Source organism: Pleurodeles waltl, chromosome 8 (assembly GCF_031143425.1).
Source record: "Pleurodeles waltl isolate 20211129_DDA chromosome 8, aPleWal1.hap1.20221129, whole genome shotgun sequence".
Lineage (NCBI taxonomy): Eukaryota > Metazoa > Chordata > Amphibia > Caudata > Salamandridae > Pleurodeles > Pleurodeles waltl.
The window spans coordinates 60,453,995-60,462,334 of record NC_090447.1 but is presented as its reverse complement, the minus strand read 5'-3'; positions in this window follow the sequence as shown (position 1 = coordinate 60,462,334).

Genomic DNA, 8,340 nt, shown 5'->3' with positions numbered 1-8,340 from the left:
GAGTTTAGTCACACCAGACAATTCCAGACAATCACACAAAGAACTCCGATGCTGTACTTCACTGAAATGCAGCACAACATCTGGTGTGAGATGACTTGAGTTGCACCAGATAATCCGGTCAAACACAAATTACTCCAATTCCGTACCTCCCTAGAATGAGGGACAATGTCTGGTGCACGATCACTTGAGTCACATCAGTCAATCTGATCACACACAAATAATTCCAATACCATACCTCCCTGGATTGAGGCACAACATCTGGTGCGTGATGACTTGAGTTGCACCAGACAATCCGGTCACACATGAAGATGCAAGGTCAGCTGTACCACACTAAGTAGAATGTAGCACAGCTCTGGATGCACCACCACCTCTGAGGGTCGCAACCTATAAATCGGGCATCATACACAATGAGCATGTAGCCAGGCATCGCACAAGAGAAATGCAATACACTTGTCAAAAGTGGGCCATGTGGGGTTTCATAACCAGTGAACCCAATCACAACAAAGTTGATGTCTGTAGTGGCCCCATGATGAAGGGCCACACTCCGTAAGTAGGGGCAGTACTTGAAAGACTGTGCACCTGGCAATTCTGATCCCTAGGCGCAATACTTATTTTATAATCGCACTGCTGCGGCCAGGTGGAGTCCAGCAGATGATGTAGGCACGGAGGAGGGCACCGCTCTCCAGATGATACCAGTAGATGGTGTAGGTCCCTCAAAAGAGGTCTTCGATCTCCCTGAGACCTCCAGGCAGAACAAGAGATATAACAATAAGCCCTTGGAGAGCACACTTCCGAGTGCCACATAGCAGCAGGCAATCTGCCCAGGCCAGCCACGATGCTGGAAGGGTGCACAGATCCTTTCCAAGGACAGTAAATATTCCTGTGCTGAACAGATTTCTTTGGTAGTGTGCACCGTGCAGTCGACTGGTACATGTCCCACATCCCTGCTAGTGTATCTCTAAGATGCTGAAGTGTTGTACTTGTAGTTATATTCAAGTGTGACTGTGATGTTTGGGGTGGTTCAAAGGGGTTCCCTTTGAGCCACAGGTGTTTCCGCTAAATTTCAGTCTTGTCTGCAGTGGGGCTGTGGAATGCAGATCTTTGGTGGTGCCATGAAAGGTCTCCGAGAGGCCAAGTGTCAGAAACTCTCCTTCCAGTCTGTCCAGACAGGCCCTTGAATGGAAGAGGTCTGTCGTTCCAGTAGGCTAATTATTATAGCTGTCCCTGGGGAATGCACAGCTGTGCTGTTTCCCCACTTCAAGTGGAATGAAGCTGGCTTACAAGACACACAAAAAGAGTCTTTTAGAACATAGAAATGCCCACTTTCTCGAAGTGGCATTTCTAGGGTATTATTGACAAAACCTTGTTACCATGAGAAGGGGTTTGTTATTATGAATCCAATGATAGTAAACATGATGAAGCTGCTCCACTGCAATTCACTATTGCATCTAGGATTAATTATGAACTTCCTCTTATGTTACCCTATAGACAACAGGTTTTCAAATGTTATAAATATATTTGAAAAGTAAAGATGGTTTGTTTTTGATGGTTTTAGAGAAAATTGAGAAGTTGCAATGCCACTGTGTATCTTGCCGTTATGTATTTCTGGAATTGTGGTGGGTACCCGACTTCGGTGTTTTAAAAAAAAATCAACATACCATAGCACACACTTCTAAAGTTCAATTTAACTAAAGAGATTTACAAATTGGGATAAAAAATAGTACTGGTAAGAATATTATATATTTCTAAAGTCATTTTAATATACTTTTCAAAGCTGTGACATGTATGCGATGGCGCTGTGTAGGGGGCGTGCACCTCATTTGATAAAGGAAAAATTGCTTCTGATAGGTGAAACACTTTTCTATCAATAACACAGAGAGGTCCCACCTCTTTCCCCTGTCATTTTGGGTATGGCAGTACATGTGCAAATTTCTACTGGAACAGTTGCATACTGAATTCGGCCTTTTTTCTTTTTGGGTATTTCTAACTAGCAAAAAAAAGGGAATCTGCTGCAGAAAATGTCCAAGAAGAAGAACAGAATATTGTGGTTAAAGAAGAGGAAGAAGAAAGGCTGATAAAAAGAAAAAAGAGAACATTGTGTGTGAGTTCTTCAGTTTCATAGAGGGTCAAAAAAAGTAAATGCTTGCAAAGTTACCTTCAATCTATGCCAAAAGGTACTTTCAAGAGACAATGGAGGAAACTTTAGCTGCGGTACATACAGCATGTATAAATTTAGAGGTTGGAGACAGAAAAAGAACAGCATCTTCTTTGAGCAACCAGCCGGGAACATCATCCAACACTGCTCACGTTTCAGCCGTACCACAAAAAATTTGTGTGTGCTTCAAAGTTGGTATATTTTGCTCAAATTACAGTGCTACACTTAAGGCCAGATGTACAAAACGTATTGCACGTCGCAAACAGCGAATTTTGCTGTTTTCGACGTGCAAAAAGCACATTGCGATGCCCAATCCCCATTACCGATGTTTACCGATTCGCAAAACGGGACTGCGAGTCGCAATTAGGAATGGGTGTTCCCCTTCCTAATTGCGAGTAGCAGCACGATGTGGTATTGTTTTGTGACTGCTAACACAGTAGCAAAACAATCGCAGTCAGCATCCATTTCAAATGGGTGCTAACCCATTTGCAAAAGGGAAGGGGTCCCCATGGGATGCCTTCCCCTTTGTGAATGGCATTGAAAACATGTTTTCAGAGCAGGCAGTGGGCCTATGCCTGCTCTGAATAAATGTTCAATGCCATTCACAAAGGGGAAGGGGTCCCAATGGGGGTTTCATTTTTTAGTTTTGTAATGCATCTCATTTTCCTTTAAGGAAAACGGGCTGCATTAAAAAAAAAAAAAACGACTTTATTTAAAAGCAGTCACAGACATGGTGCTCTGCTGTCTCCAGCAGGCCACCATCCCTGTGAGTGCTGCGAGTCTCAATGGGGTCGCAAATTGCGAACCACCTCATTAATATTAATGAGGTGCGCCTTTGCAACCCCCTTGCAAGTCGCAGATGGTGTCAGGGACACCATCCTACATTCTGAATTGCGACTCGCAAATTGCGAGTGTCTTTGACTCGCAATTTGCGACTCGCAATTCAGACTCTACTTACATCTGGCCCTAAGTGTAGGACAGCAAGCAGTCCCTATACTTATTCAAATAATAAATGCACATGAATGTTATTTTTTTCCTATTTTTGAAATGTAAGAGCTTGTGATTTTAACTATTTGCATTTGCGAATTATGATTTTTTTTCATAAAATTAAAACACAAAAAAAATTCCAAAATTGTTTAAAAAGTTCTTGTTAGAACCATGGCTTTTACTTTATGACATAGGTGGTCATTCTGACCTCGGCGGTAAAAGGCGCCTACCGCCGGTCAGAAATCCTCCATAATCCCGCCGCGGTCGCGGAAACCCGCCACGGTCATTCTGACCCGCAGAAGGCAAACCTCCGAAAATCCGACCGCCACAACAGACCGCCAGACCAGCGGTCGGCGGAAAAGTGGAGGTGACAAAACCTCCACCGTCACGCCAACAGAAATACGCCCATGCCATTACGACCCACGAATCCACGCGGCGGTCATTCAAACGCGGTATTCCATTGGCGGGACACACCGCCGCGGTCAGAATACACACAAACGAACAAAACTCAGCCACATTGGACGATTTGAATCCCACACACCTGATACACATACACACACCACTCCCACACACACAATACAATATAAAACACACACCCACATCACCCACAAACCCCTACGCTAAAAAATTCTGAAAGAAGGCCAGAGCGAGACACCAGCATCCACAAACTAACAGCCACAGCCACTCAACACCATCACCCACACACTATCCACACACAAAACAACACACACCACCACACTCAACTCACTTAAATACACATACTCCACCCCACACATCATACACACCACCCCATGGCACCCCAAAGACAACCCCGCTTCACAGACGAAGAACTCAGGGTCATGGTGGAGGAAATCGTTCGGGTAGAGCCCCAGCTGTTCGGCACACAGATACAATACACCAGCATTGCCCGGAGGACGGAGCTATGGCAGAGGATTGTCGACAGGGTCAACGCAGTGGGACAGCACCCCAGAAATCGGGAAGACATCAGGAAGCGATGGAACGACCTACGGGGGAAGGTGCGTTCCATGGTATCCAGGCACAACATCGCCGTGCAGAAGACTGGCGGAGGACCCCCACCTCAACCCCCACAATTCACATCATGGGAGGAGGAAGTCTTGAACATCCTGCATCCTGACGGCCTCGCAGGAGTCGGCGGAGGAATGGATACTGGTAAGTTGAAGCTTCAATACTGCTTCCCCCCCACCTGCATGCCAAATCATACCCCAACCCTCACCCCCATCCTCGAACCCCACCCTCACCCCCACCCCCATCCTCACCCCCACCCTCACCCCCACCACCATCCTCACCCCCACCACCATCCTCACCCCCACCCCCAGCACACCTATTCCCCGCCAATGTCTCACCATCACAACCCACACATCCCAAAACCTAGGCCTGCATGCGTCCACTAAGCATGGACACCCATCACCAAAGCATGCCCAATGCATATACACATCCCCCCCACAAGCCACCCTCACCAAAGCCCCCACACACGAATGCCAGCACTTGGGGACACGAGAACCCATAGATACACCCATATGCCACACATTGAAACTATAACCATACCTCTATACCCCTGCAGGACCCGACCGTCAACACACCGCGGCGGAGGGGCCAGAATTCTCCACACCCCCCACCCAAGAGGCCGTCAGCGATGACAGCAGCTCTGTCGACCTGGACACCGATGACCAGCCCGGACCATCGGGGACCTCTGGACAGTCGGTTCCCCTCACACAGGCCCAGGCCACTACAGACCCAAACCCCTCTGGGAACACCAGCACAGCTCCCACCCAGCGGGCCCATGCCTCTGTCTCCAGGGCGCGTCAATCTGCGGTGTGTCTACCACTACAGGGCACCCAGGATAACCCACCACCCCAACAACAACAGGGACCTGGGGGCAGTGGTAGTGGGCACACCGGCCAGGGGGCAGAGGCCCAGGGAAACAGGGCAACTCGGAGGGCAGCTGTGCGACAGGGGGGGGAGGAGAGGCCCAGGTAACCCACTCTCCACGAGGTCCTCACCACCATCATGGGAGCATACAACCGCTCCCAGGAGACGATGGCGACGGTACTGGCCCGGTTCCAGGAGATCCAGGTACTGCAGGAGGAACACTATCGGGGGTACAGGGAGGACATCAGAGCCATCAACACCACCCTGGTTACCATGGTAGGGCTGCTGCAGGACCTCGTCAACACCAGGGCGGACACTCAACAACACCCAAGGGCCCCTGCCACTAGCCTGGACCAAGAACAGCCAACCACCTCCGCCGGCGCTAGTGGACAGGAGGCCCCCGCACAGCAGCAGCCCACCAGACCCCCACCTCCTGCAGGAGAAGAACCACCCCGCAAGAGGGCCCTGAGATCTCGCAAGAAGACAGAGTAGGATGTCAAGACCCCCGCCAGCAATGGATACCACCTGATGTCATCCCACTGTCCCACATTGTCACCCTGTCCATCCTTGAACTGCCCATGCTCCATCTCTCCACAGGCCTCTGGACAATGCACCTGTGTGACTGTTACTCTGGACTCTGCCATGGACATTCCTTCACCATAGCCCCCACCCACTTGAAACCACCCATCCCATTTTGAGCACTTAAATAAACACCTATTTTGCACCAAAATATCTGGAGTCTGGCTGTCATTTCAATATATTGTAATTGACATGACAGTGCAAATATGTCCTTGTACATGGTGAAGTCAACAAACAGCTGCCACAAAGCTGTAGTCCATGGGGAAACGAAGCACAGGACTCGTAGTGGGGACCCCAGATCTGAAATAGGGAGGGAAAAGCCAAAACTCAGTCATCATACACTGGGGCAAATAGACAGGCAGCAGAGATGCAGGAGAGTAGTTAACATTTACTAAATTATCTTTGAAATGTTACCTGTGTCCTATTGGAAGTACTGTTCAATGATTCTGTCCCTGTTGTCTGTTTCAGCCCCGTCGTCTTCCTCCTCGTCACTCTCCTCAGGTTCCACCGCTGCCACAACACCACCGTCTCGACCATCCTCCTGCAGGAAAGGCACCTGGCGGCGCAAAGCCAGGTTGTGAAGCATGCAGCAGGCCAAGATGATGTGACACACCTTCTTAGGTGAGTACATTAGGGATCCACCTGTCATATGCAGGCACCTAAACCTGGCCTTTAGGAGGCCAAAGGTGCGTTCGATCACCCTCCTAGTACGCCCATGGGCCTCATTGTACCGTTCCTCTGCCCTGGTCCGGGGATTCCTTACTGGGGTCAGTAGCCACGACAGGTTGGGGTACCCAGAGTCCCCCACTAGCCATACACGGTGTCTCTGTAGCTGTTCCATCACGTAAGGGATGCTGCTATTCCTGAGGATGTAGGCGTCATGCACTGACCCTGGGAATTTGGCATTTACATGCGAGATGTACTGGTCAGCCAAACACACCACCTGGATGTTCATTGAATGGTAATTTTTTCTGTTCCTGTACACCTGCTCCCTGTCTCTTGGGGGAACCAAAGCCACATGGGTCCCATCAATGGCACCAATTACGTTGGGAATATGTCCAAGGGCGTAGAAATCACCCTTCACTGTAGCCAATTCGTCCACCTCAGGGAAAATGATGTAGCTCCTCACGGATTTCATCAGGGCAGACAACACTCTGGATAACACCTTCGAAAACATGGGCTGAGACATCCCAGAAGCAATTCCCACGGTTGTCTGAAATGACCCACTTGCCAAGAAATGGAGTACTGACATGACCTGCACCAGAGGGGGAATCCCTGTGGGTTGGCGGATGGGGGACATCAGGTCGGGCTCCAGCTGGGCACACAGTTCATGGATAGTGGCACGGTTAAGACGGTAGGTCAGGATAATGTGGCGTTCTTCCATTGTCGACAGGTCCACCAGCGGTCGGTACACGGGAGGATTCATCCGTCTCCTCGCCCAACCCAGCGGACGGTGCCTAGGAAGGACAACATGGAGCACACAGTCAAGCAACCCACAGGTACGTACTCACAGCTAGCACAGTAAACGATTCTCTATGCAGTGAATGGCGTGTCTGAGTGGCTATGCAAGGCCTAGGCCTGTGTGACGCAGTTGAAATTGAGCCATGTGGGCCCTGGAAATGGCGGCTGCCTGACCTGTGAAGTGTGACAATGGGATGTGAGGTCAATGCGCTGGCGTGGCACACCGCGGCGGGCGGCGGGCGAAGACCGCGGCGCCAAGCCGCATTGGTTAACATTGAAGCCTATGGGTTTCAGGAGCCAATGGCGAAGGGCGCCGGCGGTGGCGGTACGCACCGCCGCGGTACGCACCGCCGCGGACGTGACCGCCATTTTCTATCTACTTATCCACTTGCGACTTGAACTTTCACAGGAGAGGACCTATACTGCAAGTGTTGCTGTGACCTCGGTCTGGAAGGGACAATGGCTGCTGCGCCTGGGGAAAGGGCCCCTGCCTTCACTGGAGAGGAGTTGGAGAAACTTGTGGATGGGGTCCTCCCCCAGTATGCGCTACTCTACGGTCCTCCAGACCAACAAGTGAGTTTAATTCAATCTGGATTTGGGGCCACTGGCTGGCTTGGGGGCCTGGCGGGGGGCCTGGCGGGGATGGGGGGCATGTTGGGCCTGGCGGGGGGCATGGCGGGGATGGGGGGCATGTTGGGCATGGCGGGGGGCATGGCGGGGATGGGGGGCATGTTGGGCCTGGCGGGGGGCATGGCGGGGGGCCTGGCGGGGATGGGGGGCATGTTGGGCCTGGCGGGGGGCATGGCGGGGATGGGGGGCATGTTGGGCCTGGCGGGGGGCATGGCGGGGGGCCTGGCGGGGATGGGGGGCATGTTGGGCCTGGCGGGGGGCATGGCGGGGATGGGGGGCATGTTGGGCCTGGCGGGGGGCATGGCGGGGATGGGGGGCATGTTGGGCCTGGCGGGGGCATGGCGGGGGGCCTGGCGGGGATGGGGGGCATGTTGGGCCTGGCGGGGGGCCTGGCGGGGATGGGGGGCATGTTGGGCCTGGCGGGGGGCATGGCGGGGGCCTGGCGGGGATGGGGGGCATGTTGGGCCTGGCGGGGGGCATGGCGGGGGGCCTGGCGGGGATGGGGGGCATGTTGGGCCTGGCGGGGGCATGGCGGGGGGCCTGGCGGGGATGGGGGGCGTTGGGCCACTGGCAAGGAAAATGCTGACAAACTTGAACGTGGTATTTCTCCCTCCCTGTACGTGTCACATAGGTCCGCG